The sequence below is a fragment of the Hippopotamus amphibius genome, chromosome 10 (assembly GCF_030028045.1).
Source record: "Hippopotamus amphibius kiboko isolate mHipAmp2 chromosome 10, mHipAmp2.hap2, whole genome shotgun sequence".
NCBI lineage: Eukaryota > Metazoa > Chordata > Mammalia > Artiodactyla > Hippopotamidae > Hippopotamus > Hippopotamus amphibius.
In genome coordinates, this window is record NC_080195.1 from 43448024 (window position 1) to 43469320 (window position 21297).

Below are 21297 nucleotides of genomic sequence, written 5' to 3' on the forward strand. Positions count from 1 at the left end.
ATTCCTGGTTCATCTTTTCCCAAGTCTTACAGGGAATGGGGTGACGACCACTCTAGCTACGTCCTGCTGCACGAAAGCAAAGCCCTACAGTGCATTCTGAGTTGGAAGCAATGCCACGTTGCAAGTCTTGATCCAAGTCTTATATAAACTTGTATAAGGAATCCAGGAGAATAAGCCTGAAAAGTAGCGTGAGGGTGGCACTCTGGGGGAGACGTTCTGGCAGGTAATCCAGACACGCAGAAGCAGAAGGGAAGAAATTGTTGTAAGTTGTTTGGATGTTGAGGGGAAGAGCTTCCCTTAACGGGAGAACACAGATCAAAATCAGCATTATTGCAAAGCAAATCCATAAACGTTAGTAGCATATGCATCTGTTTACTCAGTTTGTCAAAACTGCATTGGTAAGAGTCTTCTTGAAGTTGAAGCACTTTGGGAAAGCCTCAGCCTAACTATCTGTTAGACACTTAAAGAGGCATGGTTAAAGATCGGATGACAAGGGGTTGAGAAGGAAGCTTAATCAAGTGGCTCTCATGTAACCGTCAGCATGGCTGACCGATTATCCCAAGGCATACCTGCATTTCAGAAACTTTGTACCCTTTCTAGAATATCGACAGGTGTGCCATGTATCCATCCTGTGTAATTGGAGAAGCTTCTCCCCCATTTCACAATGTTTTCTCTGTAATTTCCATACCAGATATACGACTGAAATAGTCCTCCTTGAGTTGCCTTAAGGGCCCCGCAACTAATCCAAAGTTAACAAACTATTTCAAAACACCTGGTCCAATAAGCTCATCAGTCCTTTGAAGAGAATTCTTCTTTCTTCTCCAAAGTGAGAAGAGATCTTAAAAGCAAATCGAGATCCCTTAAAGGCAGGACAGTTCACATACCATGTTATTGAATGCAGCGTTCCAAGTAAACGTGTTCTCTTGGCAGAGTGGAACACAATCCAGCCTTGAGAAAAACGTATTTTTAATAACAGTATCCATTTCCCGAGGTGGAGTTTCGTTTCAGCCCAATGATGCATCAAATGTTGGTTTTTGGCTCAACACATTTATCCCACCTTCCTACTCTATCCTGAAATGTGTTCCTTTTCATGAGTTTCTTAGCTTTAATTACATATTTCGATTACAATCCTCAAGTGCTTAACACCTTCACTTAGTGAAAACCAAGAAGCAAGCAATTGTCAGCTGGATGTCATACCAGCATTTCTGATTGCAAGCGGATGCTTTTGAGACCTTCTGCTAAGTAGGCAATGGTAGGGAATCTTAGATGTGCCCAGCATCCAATGTTCCAATCCTCTATCCTCTTTGAAATGACCCGGAGAGTCAAGGAATGCTTGCCACTTACCTTGGTGAAGTTTCATGCTACCCAAATCTAGAGAGGCCATTTAGAAAGACTTCAAGTGTCATCATTTCAACCTATGGTCCTTGCTGTCAAATTGGCAACAGATATAAGGTCTTTTTGGATCTCTAAGAAACCTAGGGACCGCAGAAGGTTTATACTTCAGAATGCAAGAAGCTTAAGGCAGCTTCCATGCCAGATATCAGTTCAGTACTAGCTATTTGCCAGATCATCAGGACCTGAAATCCATGGAGGCCAATTCTCTCCAGAGGAGGAAGTATTGAATTGGGAAGTGCTTCCCTTTCAGTGAAATAGAGCTCATTTACACATTAACTCGGCAGTTGATGTCAATTGCCTAATCCCTCAAAGTGGCCCAAATCTGGAGAATGCACCAGAAAGGGGTGCGTTGGGGAAGCATATTTGAGTTTCCCAGAGCCACAACACTTTCACACAAAACAAACGCAAAAGTACATGCAAAAAAGAAACTCTCAGTCCTGACGACCAAAGCAAAGGGTGAGGATGAACAACATCCTCAGTGTTTTCGAAGTACGTTCCCTCATTGTAACAACAAAACGACAAACAACATGCAAATTGAAAGATAGGGAATCAGGACCACAGTTGTCATGCCTACTGACCTGGGAAGCAGAAAGAGCCAAAAAGGAAAAAGCAAAGAAATTAGGAAAAGTTCAATTTGCTTCATTAACTTCCACATGTCTCCTGGAAATATGCTCGTTTTCTCAGGGTCACAATGATGAAAACCAAAAGGATTTCACTGAGCAAACTTTCTCTAACTGAATATTTTACATAGACTGGTTTTGGAGGTATGAAAATGATTCATTTGATGCCATGTTTCACCAGAATCTGTAGAATACGCTGGCCATGCAATGTAAAAAAAAAAAAATACTTGCTTGTCCCTTAGCGGACTACAAGATGGACTAGAGCTCTGCTGATCACAGCAGGTGTTATCCAATAGCAGAGAGACAAATGCAATGCCAAAAGGTCTCTCAGGATCGCAGTTCCCAGGCACCAAAGGGGAGATTCCTACCCATTGGAAAGGGAATGTGTCAACCAATGTTCCATCACAGCTGAAACACAACGCAGGAGGGAACAATACCTAGTGTGATCATATGCAAGCTCCGTTACTGACCAAAGACGTCTCAAGTACTCAATGCAAGTGCTGTTTCACACACCTACAATGTACGAATCACAAACAGGATCCCACAAACCAAAGCACAGACTGCCGTGATTAACACCACATTGACACACACAAACACATGAAGAACAAATAAACACTCCAATATCAAAGACAGAAAGCCAGAGAAGGCATTTTGTCAACTTCCACTTCCACTCCCACATGGAGGCCCCCAGTTCTCAAGAGGGAATGGACTCTGAGGGGCTCCCATCCGCTAAGGGGAGCAGCCCAGTTGGAGTAGACCTATTTCCCAGCCTGTGCAAGCTGGAGCGACTTACCCCCAAATGACATGAATTGTATACCGTTGCTCTGGACATGTCTCCAAGACAAGCAGCCTCATGCTGTAGGGCAGCCACTGCATATCAGGGAGAATCCCTGCCAGTATCCTGGAGCCAAATGTACTCTGTCATGTGCTGGCAACTATAAATGGCGACGCCCCTGATCGAGATCAACACACCATGGGCTCAGACCTCCTGGCTGGCTCGCTATAATTGGTAACCAAAGGCCAGGATGTGTGCTCGACGCACAGTGAGGCCAAGCAACAGCAAAACATTGGACTTTGGAGCCGAGAAATATTTGTTGTTGAGACATTCAAGGAAATGGGTGGCTTATGCCGGGTAATCCCCAACCTTGAAAGCTTTTAGCAAAGCCCTCTTAGAGGTAAGGTGATGGAGGGGTGTGGCTGTTCATTGAAAACTTCTCCCTGTCCGATCCTTTGTTCTTGAGGACAGGTCATAGTCAGGTCTCAATGTTCCTATCAATCTCCAGCAAACAAATGTCACTCTCTGGGTGACAAGAAAGGGCAAGGTCCCAAGGCACAAGGCTCACCCTCTGAGGTCCAGACCCACCTAAGAGAAAGGGGTCCCTGGGAGGGGTGGTGGTCCTCCTGCCATGGAGGGTTTGTCCAGGAGCTGGTCTGGGTCCTCCCACCAGTGCCCATGCCTCACAGAGGAGGCAGCTCTGCCTTGGTGGCTCCCTCAGGGCCAGGTCCCAGACCCTTGCTAGCTGTCATCACTGAGGGAGCCGTATGCATATTACCCAACAGGTCTTAATGCTCCTCAGGCCACCCAAACAGTGGCGGTCAGGTACCCCAGACTGTGAGCCATACCCTTAGGGTCACAGTGGCGGTGTGTGGTAGAGGTTCAACACTGCCTCAAGGCCTGGTCTGGGCCAGTGGGCATTCATGGCCTTGGCTCTGGAGCCCTGCAGGACACACCCCCAGCCTGTTCTCTGGGCCCCCCATCACACCAGCTGGCCCAAGGCCGTGTGAGCAGAAGAATGCTGGGGAGAAGGCTGGCACTTGCCTCTTACCTCACGCTCCAGGTCTGAAGGGGCAGCACTCCACTGACTGCTGCCTAAAAAAGGGCCCCCACTAAAGATGGCTGACAGACAGTGGCTTGCTTGGGGCAGGGGCCCACTACACTGCCCACCAATGGCTGAGCAGGGTGGTCACAGTGGCATTAGTGGTCTCCTGGTAACCATTGCCTGGTAACGGGGCAGTGGGTCACAGTGCACAGCAAGAGCTGCCTGGGAAGAGCTGCATTCAGCTGGCTATGGTACAATTCCCCCTTTTCTTTGGTCCTCTGCAACCCTGAGGAGAATATGTGGGTATGATTTGGATAGAGTAGTTAATCATAAACTCCGCAGCGGATCTCTGTTTTAGGGGACTTGCTTTCAACCTCCATTCCTGGTTCATCTTTTCCCAAGTCTTTCAGGGAATGGGGTGACGACCACTCTAGCTACGTCCTGCTTCACGAAAGCAAAGCCCTACAGTGCATTCTGAGTTGGAAGCAATGCCACGTTGCAAGTCTTGATCCAAGTCTTATATAAACTTGTATAAGGAATCCAGGAGAATAAGCCTGAAAAGCAGCGTGAGGGTGGCACTCTGGGGGAGACGTTCTGGCAGGTAATCCAGACACGCAGAAGCAGAAGGGAAGAAATTGTTGTAAGTTGTTAGGAAGTTGAGGGGAAGAGCTTCCCTTAACGGGAGAACACAGATCAAAATCAGCATTATTGCAAAGCAAATCCATAAACGTTAGTAGCATATGCATCTGTTTACTCAGTTTGTCAAAACTGCATTGGTAAGAGTCTTCTTGAAGTTGAAGCACTTTGGGAAAGCCTCAGCCTAACTATCTGTTAGACACTTAAAGAGGCATGGTTAAAGATCGGATGACAAGGGGTTGAGAAGGAAGCTTAATCAAGTGGCTCTCATGTAACCGTCAGCATGGCTGACCGATTATCCCAAGGCATACCTGCATTTCAGAAACTTTGTACCCTTTCTAGAATATCGACAGGTGTGCCATGTATCCATCCTGTGTAATTGGAGAAGCTTCTCCCCCATTTCACAATGTTTTCTCTGTAATTTCCATACCAGATATACGACTGAAATAGTCCTCCTTGAGTTGCCTTAAGGGCCCCGCAACTAATCCAAAGTTAACAAACTATTTCAAAACACCTGGTCCAATAAGCTCATCAGTCCTTTGAAGAGAATTCTTCTTTCTTCTCCAAAGTGAGAAGAGATCTTAAAAGCAAATCGAGATCCCTTAAAGGCAGGACAGTTCACATACCATGTTATTGAAAGCAGCGTTCCAAGTAAACGTGTTCTCTTGGCAGAGGGGAACCCAATCCAGCCTTGAAAAAAACGTATTTTTAATAACAGTATCCATTTCCCGAGGTGGAGTTTCGTTTCAGCCCAATGATGCATCAAATGTTGGTTTTTGGCTCAACACATTTATCCCACCTTCCTACTCTATCCTGAAATGTGTTCCTTTTCATGAGTTTCTTAGCTTTAATTACATATTTCGATTACAATCCTCAAGTCCTTAACACCTTCACTTAGTGAAAACCAAGAAGCAAGCAATTGTCAGCTGGATGTCATACCAGCATTTCTGATTGCAAGCGGATGCTTTTGAGACCTTCTGCTAAGTAGGCAAAGGTAGGGAATCTTAGATGTGCCCAGCATCCAATGTTCCAATCCTCTATCCTCTTTGAAATGACCCGGAGAGTCAAGGAATGCTTGCCACTTAACTTGGTGAAGTTTCATGCTACCCAAATCTAGAGAGGCCATTTAGAAAGACTTCAAGTGTCATCATTTCAACTTATGGTCCTTGCTGTTAGATTTGCAACAGATGTAAGGTCTTTTTGGATCTCTAAGAAACCTAGGGACCGCAGAAGGTTTACACTTCAGAATGCAAGAAGCTTAAGGCAGCTTCCATACCAGATATCAGTTCAGTACTAGCTATTTGCCAGATCATCAGGACCTGAAATCCATGGAGGCCAATTCTCTCCAGAGGAGGAAGTATTGAATAGGTAAGTGCTTCCCTTTCAGTGAAATAGAGCTCATTTACACATTAACTCGACAGTTGATGTCAATTGCCTTATCCCTAAAAGTGGCCCAAATCTGGAGAATGCACCTGAAAGGGGTGCGTTGGGGAAGCACATTTGAGTTTCCCAGAGCCACAACACTTTCAAACAAAACAAACGCAAAAGTACATGCAAAAAAGAAACTCTCAGTCCTGAGGACCAAAGCAAAGGGTGAGGATGAACAACATCCTCAGTGTTTTCGAACTACGTTCCCTCAATTTAACAACAAAATGACAAACAACATGCAAATTTAAAGATAGGGAATCACGACCACAGTTGTCATGCCTACTGACCTGGGAAGCAGAAAGAGCCAAAAAGGAAAAAGCAAAGAAATTAGGAAAAGTTCAATTTGATTCATGAACTTCCACATGTCTCCTGGAAATATGCTCATTTTCTCAGGGTCACAATGATGAAAACCAAAAGGATTTCACTGAGCAAACTTTCTCTAACTGAATATTTTACATAGACTGGTTTTGGAGATATGAAAATGATTCATTTGATGCCATGTTTCACCAGAATCTGTAGAATATGATGGCCATGCAATGTAAAAAAAAAAAAAAAAAGAACTTGCTTGTACCTTAGCGGACTACAAGATGGACTAGAGCTCTGCTGATCACAGCAGGTGTTATCCAATAGCAGAGAGACAAATGCAATGCCAAAAGGTCTCTCAGGATCGCAGTTCCCAGGCACCAAAGGGCAGATTCCTACCCACTGGAAAGGGAATATGTCAACCAATGTTCCACCACAGCTGAAACACAACGCAGGAGGGAACGATACCTAGGGTGATCATATGCAAGCTCCGTTACTGACCAAAGACGTCTCAAGTACTCAATGCAAGTGCTGTTTCACACACATACAATGTACGAATCACAAACAGGATCCCACAAACCAAAGCACAGACTGCCGTGATTAACACCACATTGACACACACAAACACATGAAGAACAAATAAACACTCCAATCACAAAGACAGAAATCCAGAGAAGGCATTTTGTCAACTTCCACTTCCACTCCCACATGGAGGCCCCGAGTTCTCAAGAGGGAATGGACTCAGAGGGGCTCCCATCCGCTAAGGGGAGCAGCCCAGTTGGAGTAGACCTATTTCCCAGCCTGCGCAAGCTGGAGCGACTTACCCCCAAATGACATGAACTGTATACCGTTGCTCTGGACATGTCTCCAAGACAAGCAGCCTCGTGCTGTAGGGCAGCCACTGCATATCAGGGAGAATCCCTGCCAGTATCCTGGAGCCAAATGTACTCTGGCATGTGCTGGGAACTTTAAATGGCGATGCCCCTGATCGAGATCAACACACCATGGGCACACACCTCCTGGCTGGCTCGCTATAATTGGTAACCAAAGGCCAGGATGTGTGCCCGATGCACAGTGAGGCCAAGCAACAGCAAAACATTGGCCTTTGGAGCCGAGAAATATTTGTTGTTGAGACATTCAAGGAAATGGGTGGCTTATGCCGGGTAATCCCCAACCTTGAAAGCTTTTAGCAAAGCCCTCTTAGAGGTAAGGTGATGGAGGGGTGTGGCTGTTCGTTGAAAACTTCTCCCTGCCCGATCCTTTGTTCTTGAGGACAGGTCATAGTCAGGTCTCAATGTTCCTATCAATCTCCAGCCAACAAATGTCACTCTCTGGGTGACAAGAAAGGGCAAGGTCCCAAGGCACAAGGCTCACCCTCTGAGGTCCAGACCCACCTAAGAGAAAGGGGTCCCTGGGAGGGGTGGTGGTCCTCCTGCCATGGAGGGTTTGTCCAGGAGCTGGTCTGGGTCCTCCCACCAGTGCCCATGCCTCACAGAGGAGGCAGCTCTGCCTTGGTGGCTCCCTCAGGGCCAGGTCCCAGACCCTTGCTAGCTGTCATCACTGAGGGAGCCGTATGCATATTACCCAACAGGTCTTAATGCTCCTCAGGCCACCCAAACAGTGGCGGTCAGGTACCCCAGACTGTGATCCATACCCTTAGGGTCACAGTGGCGGTGTGTGGTAGAGGTTCAACACTGCCTCAAGGCCTGGTCTGGGCCAGTGGGCATTCATGGCCTTGGCTCTGGAGCCCTGCAGGACACACCCCCAGCCTGTTCTCTGGGCCCCCCATCACACCAGCTGGCCCAAGGCCGTGTGAGCAGAAGAATGCTGGGGAGAAGACTGGCACTTGCCTCTTACCTCACGCTCCAGGTCTGAAGGGGCAGCACTCCACTGACTGCTGCCTAAAAAAGGGCCCCCACTAAAGATGGCTGACAGACAGTGGCTTGCTTGGGGCAGGGGCCCACTACACTGCCCACCAATGGCTGAGCAGGGTGGTCACAGTGGCATTAGTGGTCTCCTGGTAACCATTGCCTGGTAACGGGGCAGTGGGTCACAGTGCACAGCAAGGGCTGCCTGGGAAGAGCTGCATTCAGCTGGCTATGGTACAATTCCCCCTTTTCTTTGGTCCTCTGCAACCCTGAGGAGAATATGTGGGTATGATTTGGATAGAGTGGTTAATCATAAACTCAGCAGCGGATCTCTGTTTTAGGGGACTTGCTTTCAACCTAGATTCCTGGTTCATCTTTTCCCAAGTCTTTCAGGGAATGGGGTGACGACCACTCTAGCTACGTCCTGCTGCACGAAAGCAAAGCCCTACAGTGCATTCTGAGTTGGAAGCAATGCCACGTTGCAAGTCTTGATCCAAGTCTTATATAAACTTGTATAAGGAATCCAGGAGAATAAGCCTGAAAAGCAGCGTGAGGGTGGCACTCTGGGGGAGACGTTCTGGCAGGTAATCCAGACACGCAGAAGCAGAAGGGAAGAAATTGTTGTAAGTTGTTAGGAAGTTGAGGGGAAGAGCTTCCCTTAACGGGAGAACACAGATCAAAATCAGCATTATTGCAAAGCAAATCCATAAACGTTAGTAGCATATGCATCTGTTTACTCAGTTTGTCAAAACTGCATTGGTAAGAGTCTTCTTGAAGTTGAAGCACTTTGGGAAAGCCTCAGCCTAACTATCTGTTAGACACTTAAAGAGGCATGGTTAAAGATCGGATGACAAGGGGTTGAGAAGGAAGCTTAATCAAGTGGCTCTCATGTAACCGTCAGCATGGCTGACCGATTATCCCAAGGCATACCTGCATTTCAGAAACTTTGTACCCTTTCTAGAATATCGACAGGTGTGCCATGTATCCATCCTGTGTAATTGGAGAAGCTTCTCCCCCATTTCACAATGTTTTCTCTGTAATTTCCATACCAGATATACGACTGAAATAGTCCTCCTTGAGTTGCCTTAAGGGCCCCGCAACTAATCCAAAGTTAACAAACTATTTCAAAACACCTGGTCCAATAAGCTCATCAGTCCTTTGAAGAGAATTCTTCTTTCTTCTCCAAAGTGAGAAGAGATCTTAAAAGCAAATCGAGATCCCTTACAGGCAGGACAGTTCACATACCATGTTATTGAATGCAGCGTTCCAAGTAAACGTGTTCTCTTGGCAGAGTGGAAACCAATCCAGCCTTGAGAAAAACGTATTTTTAATAACAGTATCCATTTCCCGAGGTGGAGTTTCGTTTCAGCCCAATGATGCATCAAATGTTGGTTTTTGGCTCAACACATTTATCCCACCTTCCTACTCTATCCTGAAATGTGTTCCTTTTCATGAGTTTCTTAGCTTTAATTACATATTTCGATTACAATCCTCAAGTCCTTAACACCTTCACTTAGTGAAAACCAAGAAGCAAGCAATTGTCAGCTGGATGTCATACCAGCATTTCTGATTGCAAGCGGATGCTTTTGAGACCTTCTGCTAAGTAGGCAAAGGTAGGGAATCTTAGATGTGCCCAGCATCCAATGTTCCAATCCTCTATCCTCTTTGAAATGACCCGGAGAGTCAAGGAATGCTTGCCACTTACCTTGGTGAAGTTTCATGCTACCCAAATCTAGAGAGGCCATTTAGAAAGACTTCAAGTGTCATCATTTCAACTTATGGTCCTTGCTGTCAAATTTGCAACAGATATAAGGTCTTTTTGGATCTCTAAGAAACCTAGGGACTGCAGAAGGTTTACACTTCAGAATGCAAGAAGCTTAAGGCAGCTTCCATACCAGATATCAGTTCAGTACTAGCTATTTGCCAGATCATCAGGACCTGAAATCCATGGAGGCCAATTCTCTCCAGAGGAGGAAGTATTGAATAGGTAAGTGCTTCCCTTTCAGTGAAATAGAGCTCATTTACACATTAACTCGGCAGTTGATGTCAATTGCCTTATCCCTAAAAGTGGCCCAAATGTGGAGAATGCACCTGAAAGGGGTGCGTTGGGGAAGCACATTTGAGTTTCCCAGAGCCACAACACTTTCACACAAAACAAACGCAAAAGTACATGCAAAAAAGAAACTCTCAGTCCTGAGGACCAAAGCAAAAGGTGAGGATGAACAACATCCTCAGTGTTTTCGAACTACGTTCCCTCATTTTAACAACAAAACGACAAACAACATGCAAATTGAAAGATAGGGAATCAGGACCACAGTTGTCATGCATACTGACCTGGGAAGCAGAAAGAGCCAAAAAGGAAAAAGCAAAGAAATTAGGAAAAGTTCAATTTGCTTCATTAACTTCCACATGTCTCCTGGAAATATGCTCGTTTTCTCAGGGTCACAATGATGAAAACCAAAAGGATTTCACTGAGCAAACTTTCTCTAACTGAATATTTTACATAGACTGGTTTTGGAGATATGAAAATGATTCATTTGATGCCATGTTTCACCAGAATCTGTAGAATATGATGGCCATGCAATGTAAAAAAAAAAAAAAAAAAAGGACTTCCTTGTACCTTAGCGGACTACAAGATGGACTAGAGCTCTGCTGATCACAGCAGGTGTTATCCAATAGCAGAGAGACAAATGCAATGCCAAAAGGTCTCTCAGGATCGCAGTTCCCAGGCACCAAAGGGCAGATTCCTACCCATTGGAAAGGGAATATGTCAACCAATGTTCCACCACAGCTGAAACACAACGCAGGAGGGAACGATACCTAGTGTGATCATATGCAAGCTCCGTTACTGACCAAAGACGTCTCAAGTACTCAATGCAAGTGCTGTTTCACACACCTACAATGTACGAATCACAAACAGGATCCCACAAACCAAAGCACAGACTGCCGTGATTAACACCACATTGACACACACAAACACATGAAGAACAAATAAACACTCCAATCACAAAGACAGAAAGCCAGAGAAGGCATTTTGTCAACTTCCAATTCCACTCCCACATGGAGGCCCCCAGTTCTCAAGAGGGAATGGACTCAGAGGGGCTCCCATCCGCTAAGGGGAGCAGCCCAGTTGGAGTAGACCTATTTCCCAGCCTGCGCAAGCTGGAGCGACTTACCCCCAAATGACATGAACTGTATACCGTTGCTCTGGACATGTCTCCAAGACAAGCAGCCTCGTGCTGTAGGGCAGCCACTGCATATCAGGGAGAATCCCTGCCAGTATCCTGGAGCCAAATGTACTCTGGCATGTGCTGGGAACTTTAAATGGCGATGCCCCTGATCGAGATCAACACACCATGGGCACACACCTCCTGGCTGGCTCGCTATAATTGGTAACCAAAGGCCAGGATGTGTGCCCGATGCACAGTGAGGCCAAGCAACAGCAAAACATTGGACTTTGGAGCCGAGAAATATTTGTTGTTGAGACATTCAAGGAAATGGGTGGCTTATGCCGGGTAATCCCCAACCTTGAAAGCTTTTAGCAAAGCCCTCTTAGAGGTAAGGTGATGGAGGGGTGTGGCTGTTCGTTGAAAACTTCTCCCTGCCCGATCCTTTGTTCTTGAGGACAGGTCATAGTCAGGTCTCAATGTTCCTATCAATCTCCAGCCAACAAATGTCACTCTCTGGGTGACAAGAAAGGGCAAGGTCCCAAGGCACAAGGCTCACCCTCTGAGGTCCAGACCCACCTAAGAGAAAGGGGTCCCTGGGAGGGGTGGTGGTCCTCCTGCCATGGAGGGTTTGTCCAGGAGCTGGTCTGGGTCCTCCCACCAGTGCCCATGCCTCACAGAGGAGGCAGCTCTGCCTTGGTGGCTCCCTCAGGGCCAGGTCCCAGACCCTTGCTAGCTGTCATCACTGAGGGAGCCGTATGCATATTACCCAACAGGTCTTAATGCTCCTCAGGCCACCCAAACAGTGGCGGTCAGGTACCCCAGGCTGTGAGCCATACCCTTAGGGTCACAGTGGCGGTGTGTGGTAGAGGTTCAACACTGCCTCAAGGCCTGGTCTGGGCCAGTGGGCATTCATGGCCTTGGCTCTGGAGCCCTGCAGGACACACCCCCAGCCTGTTCTCTGGGCCCCCCATCACACCAGCTGGCCCAAGGCCGTGTGAGCAGAAGAATGCTGGGGAGAAGACTGGCACTTGCCTCTTACCTCACGCTCCAGGTCTGAAGGGGCAGCACTCCACTGACTGCTGCCTAAAAAAGGGCCCCCACTAAAGATGGCTGACAGACAGTGGCTTGCTTGGGGCAGGGGCCCACTACACTGCCCACCAATGGCTGAGCAGGGTGGTCACAGTGGCATTAGTGGTCTCCTGGTAACCATTGCCTGGTAACGGGGCAGTGGGTCACAGTGCACAGCAAGGGCTGCCTGGGAAGAGCTGCATTCAGCTGGCTATGGTACAATTCCCCCTTTTCTTTGGTCCTCTGCAACCCTGAGGAGAATATGTGGGTATGATTTGGCTAGAGTGGTTAATCATAAACTCAGCAGCGGATCTCTGTTTTAGGGGACTTGCTTTCAACCTCCATTCCTGGTTCATCTTTTCCCAAGTCTTTCAGGGAATGGGGTGACGACCACTCTAGCTACGTCCTGCTGCACGAAAGCAAAGCCCTACAGTGCATTCTGAGTTGGAAGCAATGCCACGTTGCAAGTCTTGATCCAAGTCTTATATAAACTTGTATAAGGAATCCAGGAGAATAAGCCTGAAAAGCAGCGTGAGGGTGGCACTCTGGGGGAGACGTTCTGGCAGGTAATCCAGACACGCAGAAGCAGAAGGGAAGAAATTGTTGTAAGTTGTTAGGAAGTTGAGGGGAAGAGCTTCCCTTAACGGGAGAACACAGATCAAAATCAGCATTATTGCAAAGCAAATCCATAAACGTTAGTAGCATATGCATCTGTTTACTCAGTTTGTCAAAACTGCATTGGTAAGAGTCTTCTTGAAGTTGAAGCACTTTGGGAAAGCCTCAGCCTAACTATCTGTTAGACACTTAAAGAGGCATGGTTAAACATCGGATGACAAGGGGTTGAGAAGGAAGCTTAATCAAGTGGCTCTCATGTAACCGTCAGCATGGCTGACCGATTATCCCAAGGCATACCTGCATTTCAGAAACTTTGTACCCTTTCTAGAATATCGAGAGGTGTGCCATGTATCCATCCTGTGTAATTGGAGAAGCTTCTCCCCCATTTCACAATGTTTTCTCTGTAATTTCCATACCAGATATACGACTGAAATAGTCCTCCTTGAGTTGCCTTAAGGGCCCCGCAACTAATCCAAAGTTAACAAACTATTTCAAAACACCTGGTCCAATAAGCTCATCAGTCCTTTGAAGAGAATTCTTCTTTCTTCTCCAAAGTGAGAAGAGATCTTAAAAGCAAATCGAGATCCCTTACAGGCAGGACAGTTCACATACCATGTTATTGAATGCAGCGTTCCAAGTAAACGTGTTCTCTTGGCAGAGTGGAAACCAATCCAGCCTTGAGAAAAACGTATTTTTAATAACAGTATCCATTTCCCGAGGTGGAGTTTCGTTTCAGCCCAATGATGCATCAAATGTTGGTTTTTGGCTCAACACATTTATCCCACCTTCCTACTCTATCCTGAAATGTGTTCCTTTTCATGAGTTTCTTAGCTTTAATTACATATTTCGATTATAATCCTCAAGTCCTTAACACCTTCACTTAGTGAAAACCAAGAAGCAAGCAATTGTCAGCTGGATGTCATACCAGCATTTCTGATTGCAAGCGGATGCTTTTGAGACCTTCTGCTAAGTAGGCAAAGGTAGGGAATCTTAGATGTGCCCAGCATCCAATGTTCCAATCCTCTATCCTCTTTGAAATGACCCGGAGAGTCAAGGAATGCTTGCCACTTACCTTGGTGAAGTTTCATGCTACCCAAATCTAGAGATGCCATTTAGAAAGACTTCAAGTGTCATCATTTCAACTTATGGTCCTTGCTGTCAAATTTGCAACAGATATAAGGTCTTTTTGGATCTCTAAGAAACCTAGGGACTGCAGAAGGTTTACACTTCAGAATGCAAGAAGCTTAAGGCAGCTTCCATACCAGATATCAGTTCAGTACTAGCTATTTGCCAGATCATCAGGACCTGAAATCCATGGAGGCCAATTCTCTCCAGAGGAGGAAGTATTGAATAGGTAAGTGCTTCCCTTTCAGTGAAATAGAGCTCATTTACACATTAACTCGGCAGTTGATGTCAATTGCCTTATCCCTAAAAGTGGCCCAAATCTGGAGAATGCACCTGAAAGGGGTGCGTTGGGGAAGCACATTTGAGTTTCCCAGAGCCACAACACTTTCACACAAAACAAACGCAAAAGTACATGCAAAAAAGAAACTCTCAGTCCTGAGGACCAAAGCAAAGGGTGAGGATGAACAACATCCTCAGTGTTTTCGAACTACGTTCCCTCATTTTAACAACAAAACGACAAACAACATGCAAATTGAAAGATAGGGAATCAGGACCACAGTTGTCATGCCTACTGACCTGGGAAGCAGAAAGAGCCAAAAAGGAAAAAGCAAAGAAATTAGGAAAAGTTCAATTTGCTTCATGAACTTCCACATGTCTCCTGGAAATATGCTCGTTTTCTCAGGGTCACAATGATGAAAACCAAAAGGATTTCACTGAGCAAACTTTCTCTAACTGAATATTTTACATAGACTGGTTTTGGAGATATGAAAAAGATTCATTTGATGCCATGTTTCACCAGAATCTGTAGAATATGATGGCCATGCAATGTAAAAAAAAAAAAAAAAAGTACTTGCTTGTACCTTAGCGGACTACAAGATGGACTAGAGCTCTGCTGATCACAGCAGGTGTTATCCAATAGCAGAGAGACAAATGCAATGCCAAAAGGTCTCTCAGGATCGCAGTTCCCAGGCACCAAAGGGCAGATTCCTACCCATTGGAAAGGGAATATGTCAACCAATGTTCCACCACAGCTGAAACACAACGCAGGAGGGAACGATACCTAGTGTGATCATATGCAAGCTCCGTTACTGACCAAAGACGTCTCAAGTACTCAATGCAAGTGCTGTTTCACACACATACAATGTACGAATCACAAACAGGATCCCACAAACCAAAGCACAGACTGCCGTGATTAACACCACATTGACACACACAAACACATGAAGAACAAATAAACACTCCAATCACAAAGACAGAAAGCCAGAGAAGGCATTTTGTCAACTTCCACTTCCACTCCCACATGGAGGCCCCCAGTTCTCAAGAGGGAATGGACTCAGAGGGGCTCACATCCGCTAAGGGGAGCAGCCCAGTTGGAGTAGACCTATTTCCCAGCCTGTGCAAGCTGGAGCGACTTACCCCCAAATGACATGAACTGTATACCGTTGCTCTGGACATGTCTCCAAGACAAGCAGCCTCGTGCTGTAGGGCAGCCACTGCATATCAGGGAGAATCCCTGCCAGTATCCTGGAGCCAAATGTACTCTGGCATGTGCTGGGAACTTTAAATGGCGACGCCCCTGATCGAGATCAACACACCATGGGCACACACCTCCTGGCTGGCTCGCTATAATTGGTAACCAAAGGCCAGGATGTGTGCCCGACGCACAGTGAGGCCAAGCAACAGCAAAACATTGGACTTTGGAGCCGAGAAATATTTGTTGTTGAGACATTCAAGGAAATGGGTGGCTTATGCCGGGTAATCCCCAACCTTGAAAGCTTTTAGCAAAGCCCTCTTAGAGGTAAGGTGATGGAGGGGTGTGGCTGTTCGTTGAAAACTTCTCCCTGCCCGATCCTTTGTTCTTGAGGACAGGTCATAGTCAGGTCTCAATGTTCCTATCAATCTCCAGCAAACAAATGTCACTCTCTGGGTGACAAGAAAGGGCAAGGTCCCAAGGCACAAGTCTCACCCTCTGAGGTGCAGACCCACCTAAGAGAAAGGGGTCCCTGGGAGGGGTGGTGGTCCTCCTGCCATGGAGGGTTTGTCCAGGAGCTGGTCTGGGTCCTCCCACCAGTGCCCATGCCTCACAGAGGAGGCAGCTCTGCCTTGGTGGCTCCCTCAGGGCCAGGTCCCAGACCCTTGCTAGCTGTCATCACTGAGGGAGCCGTATGCATATGACCCAACAGGTCTTAATGCTCCTCAGGCCACCCAAACAGTGGCGGTCAGGTACCCCAGACTGTGAGCCATACCCTTAGGGTCACAGTGGCGGTGTGTGGTAGAGGTTCAACACTGCCTCAAGGCGTGGTCTGGGCCAGTGGGCATTCATGGCCTTGGCTCTGGAGCCCTGCAGGACACACCCCCAGCCTGTTCTCTGGGCCCCCCATCACACCAGCTGGCCCAAGGCCGTGTGAGCAGAAGAATGCTGGGGAGAAGACTGGCACTTGCCTCTTACCTCACGCTCCAGGTCTGAAGGGGCAGCACTCCACTGACTGCTGCCTAAAAAAGGGCCCCCACTAAAGATGGCTGACAGACAGTGGCTTGCTTGGGGCAGGGGCCCACTACACTGCCCACCAATGGCTGAGCAGGGTGGTCACAGTGGCATTAGTGGTCTCCTGGTAACCATTGCCTGGTAACGGGGCAGTGGGTCACAGTGCACAGCAAGGGCTGCCTGGGAAGAGCTGCATTCAGCTGGCTATGGTACAATTCCCCCTTTTCTTTGGTCCTCTGCAACCCTGAGGAGAATATGTGGGTATGATTTGGCTAGAGTGGTTAATCATAAACTCCGCAGCGGATCTCTGTTTTAGGGGACTTGCTTGCAACCTCCATTCCTGGTTCATCTTTTCCCAAGTCTTTCAGGGAATGGGGTGACGACCACTCTAGCTACGTCCTGCTGCACGAAAGCAAAGCCCTACAGTGCATTCTGAGTTGGAAGCAATGCCACGTTGCAAGTCTTGATCCAAGTCTTATATAAACTTGTATAAGGAATCCAGGAGAATAAGCCTGAAAAGCAGCGTGAGGGTGGCACTCTGGGGGAGACGTTCTGGCAGGTAATCCAGACACGCAGAAGCAGAAGGGAAGAAATTGTTGTAAGTTGTTAGGAAGTTGAGGGGAAGAGCTTCCCTTAACGGGAGAACACAGATCAAAATCAGCATTATTGCAAAGCAAATCCATAAACGTTAGTAGCATATGCATCTGTTTACTCAGTTTGTCAAAACTGCATTGGTAAGAGTCTTCTTGAAGTTGAAGCACTTTGGGAAAGCCTCAGCCTAACTATCTGTTAGACACTTAAAGAGGCATGGTTAAACATCGGATGACAAGGGGTTGAGAAGGAAGCTTAATCAAGTGGCTCTCATGTAACCGTCAGCATGGCTGACCGATTATCCCAAGGCATACCTGCATTTCAGAAACTTTGTACCCTTTCTAGAATATCGACAGGTGTGCCATGTATCCATCCTGTGTAATTGGAGAAGCTTCTCCCCCATTTCACAATGTTTTCTCTGTAATTTCCATACCAGATATACGACTGAAATAGTCCTCCTTGAGTTGCCTTAAGGGCCCCGCAACTAATCCAAAGTTAACAAACTATTTCAAAACACCTGGTCCAATAAGCTCATCAGTCCTTTGAAGAGAATTCTTCTTTCTTCTCCAAAGTGAGAAGAGATCTTAAAAGCAAATCGAGATCCCTTACAGGCAGGACAGTTCACATACCATGTTATTGAATGCAGCGTTCCAAGTAAACGTGTTCTCTTGGCAGAGTGGAAACCAATCCAGCCTTGAGAAAAACGTATTTTTAATAACAGTATCCATTTCCCGAGGTGGAGTTTCGTTTCAGCCCAATGATGCATCAAATGTTGGTTTTTGGCTCAACACATTTATCCCACCTTCCTACTCTATCCTGAAATGTGTTCCTTTTCATGAGTTTCTTAGCTTTAATTACATATTTCGATTACAATCCTCAAGTCCTTAACACCTTCACTTAGTGAAAACCAAGAAGCAAGCAATTGTCAGCTGGATGTCATACCAGCATTTCTGATTGCAAGCGGATGCTTTTGAGACCTTCTGCTAAGTAGGCAAAGGTAGGGAATCTTAGATGTGCCCAGCATCCAATGTTCCAATCCTCTATCCTCTTTGAAATGACCCGGAGAGTCAAGGAATGCTTGCCACTTACCTTGGTGAAGTTTCATGCTACCCAAATCTAGAGAGGCCATTTAGAAAGACTTCAAGTGTCATCATTTCAACTTATGGTCCTTGCTGTCAAATTTGCAACAGATATAAGGTCTTTTTGGATCTCTAAGAAACCTAGGGACTGCAGAAGGTTTACACTTCAGAATGCAAGAAGCTTAAGGCAGCTTCCATACCAGATATCAGTTCAGTACTAGCTATTTGCCAGATCATCAGGACCTGAAATCCATGGAGGCCAATTCTCTCCAGAGGAGGAAGTATTGAATAGGTAAGTGCTTCCCTTTCAGTGAAATAGAGCTCATTTACACATTAACTCGGCAGTTGATGTCAATTGCCTTATCCCTAAAAGTGGCCCAAATGTGGAGAATGCACCTGAAAGGGGTGCGTTGGGGAAGCACATTTGAGTTTCCCAGAGCCACAACACTTTCACACAAAACAAACGCAAAAGTACATGCAAAAAAGAAACTCTCAGTCCTGAGGACCAAAGCAAAGGGTGAGGATGAACAACATCCTCAGTGTTTTCGAACTACGTTCCCTCATTTTAACAACAAAACGACAAACAACATGCAAATTGAAAGATAGGGAATCACGACCACAGTTGTCATGCATACTGACCTGGGAAGCAGAAAGAGCCAAAAAGGAAAAAGCAAAGAAATTAGGAAAAGTTCAATTTGCTTCATTAACTTCCACATGTCTCCTGGAAATATGCTCGTTTTCTCAGGGTCACAATGATGAAAACCAAAAGGATTTCACTGAGCAAACTTTCTCTAACTGAATATTTTACATAGACTGGTTTTGGAGATATGAAAATGATTCATTTGATGCCATGTTTCACCAGAATCTGTAGAATATGATGGCCATGCAATGTAAAAAAAAAAAAAAAAAAAGGACTTGCTTGTACCTTAGCGGACTACAAGATGGACTAGAGCTCTGCTGATCACAGCAGGTGTTATCCAATAGCAGAGAGACAAATGCAATGCCAAAAGGTCTCTCAGGATCGCAGTTCCCAGGCACCAAAGGGCAGATTCCTACCCATTGGAAAGGGAATATGTCAACCAATGTTCCACCACAGCTGAAACACAACGCAGGAGGGAACGATACCTAGTGTGATCATATGCAAGCTCCGTTACTGACCAAAGACGTCTCAAGTACTCAATGCAAGTGCTGTTTCACACACCTACAATGTACGAATCACAAAGAGGATCCCACAAACCAAAGCACAGACTGCCGTGATTAACACCACATTGACACACACAAACACATGAAGAACAAATAAACACTCCAATCACAAAGACAGAAAGCCAGAGAAGGCATTTTGTCAACTTCCAATTCCACTCCCACATGGAGGCCCCCAGTTCTCAAGAGGGAATGGACTCAGAGGGGCTCCCATCCGCTAAGGGGAGCAGCCCAGTTGGAGTAGACCTATTTCCCAGCCTGCGCAAGCTGGAGCGACTTACCCCCAAATGACATGAACTGTATACCGTTGCTCTGGACATGTCTCCAAGACAAGCAGCCTCGTGCTGTAGGGCAGCCACTGCATATCAGGGAGAATCCCTGCCAGTATCCTGGAGCCAAATGTACTCTGGCATGTGCTGGGAACTTTAAATGGCGATGCCCCTGATCGAGATCAACACACCATGGGCACACACCTCCTGGCTGGCTCGCTATAATTGGTAACCAAAGGCCAGGATGTGTGCCCGATGCACAGTGAGGCCAAGCAACAGCAAAACATTGGACTTTGGAGCCGAGAAATATTTGTTGTTGAGACATTCAAGGAAATGGGTGGCTTATGCCGGGTAATCCCCAACCTTGAAAGCTTTTAGCAAAGCCCTCTTAGAGGTAAGGTGATGGAGGGGTGTGGCTGTTCGTTGAAAACTTCTCCCTGCCCGATCCTTTGTTCTTGAGGACAGGTCATAGTCAGGTCTCAATGTTCCTATCAATCTCCAGCCAACAAATGTCACTCTCTGGGTGACAAGAAAGGGCAAGGTCCCAAGGCACAAGGCTCACCCTCTGAGGTCCAGACCCACCTAAGAGAAAGGGGTCCCTGGGAGGGGTGGTGGTCCTCCTGCCATGGAGGGTTTGTCCAGGAGCTGGTCTGGGTCCTCCCACCAGTGCCCATGCCTCACAGAGGAGGCAGCTCTGCCTTGGTGGCTCCCTCAGGGCCAGGTCCCAGACCCTTGCTAGCTGTCATCACTGAGGGAGCCGTATGCATATTACCCAACAGGTCTTAATGCTCCTCAGGCCACCCAAACAGTGGCGGTCAGGTACCCCAGGCTGTGAGCCATACCCTTAGGGTCACAGTGGCGGTGTGTGGTAGAGGTTCAACACTGCCTCAAGGCCTGGTCTGGGCCAGTGGGCATTCATGGCCTTGGCTCTGGAGCCCTGCAGGACACACCCCCAGCCTGTTCTCTGGGCCCCCCATCACACCAGCTGGCCCAAGGCCGTGTGAGCAGAAGAATGCTGGGGAGAAGACTGGCACTTGCCTCTTACCTCACGCTCCAGGTCTGAAGGGGCAGCACTCCACTGACTGCTGCCTAAAAAAGGGCCCCCACTAAAGATGGCTGACAGACAGTGGCTTGCTTGGGGCAGGGGCCCACTACACTGCCCACCAATGGCTGAGCAGGGTGGTCACAGTGGCATTAGTGGTCTCCTGGTAACCATTGCCTGGTAACGGGGCAGTGGGTCACAGTGCACAGCAAGGGCTGCCTGGGAAGAGCTGCATTCAGCTGGCTATGGTACAATTCCCCCTTTTCTTTGGTCCTCTGCAACCCTGAGGAGAATATGTGGGTATGATTTGGCTAGAGTGGTTAATCATAAACTCAGCAGCGGATCTCTGTTTTAGGGGACTTGCTTTCAACCTCCATTCCTGGTTCATCTTTTCCCAAGTCTTTCAGGGAATGGGGTGACGACCACTCTAGCTACGTCCTGCTGCACGAAAGCAAAGCCCTACAGTGCATTCTGAGTTGGAAGCAATGCCACGTTGCAAGTCTTGATCCAAGTCTTATATAAACTTGTATAAGGAATCCAGGAGAATAAGCCTGAAAAGCAGCGTGAGGGTGGCACTCTGGGG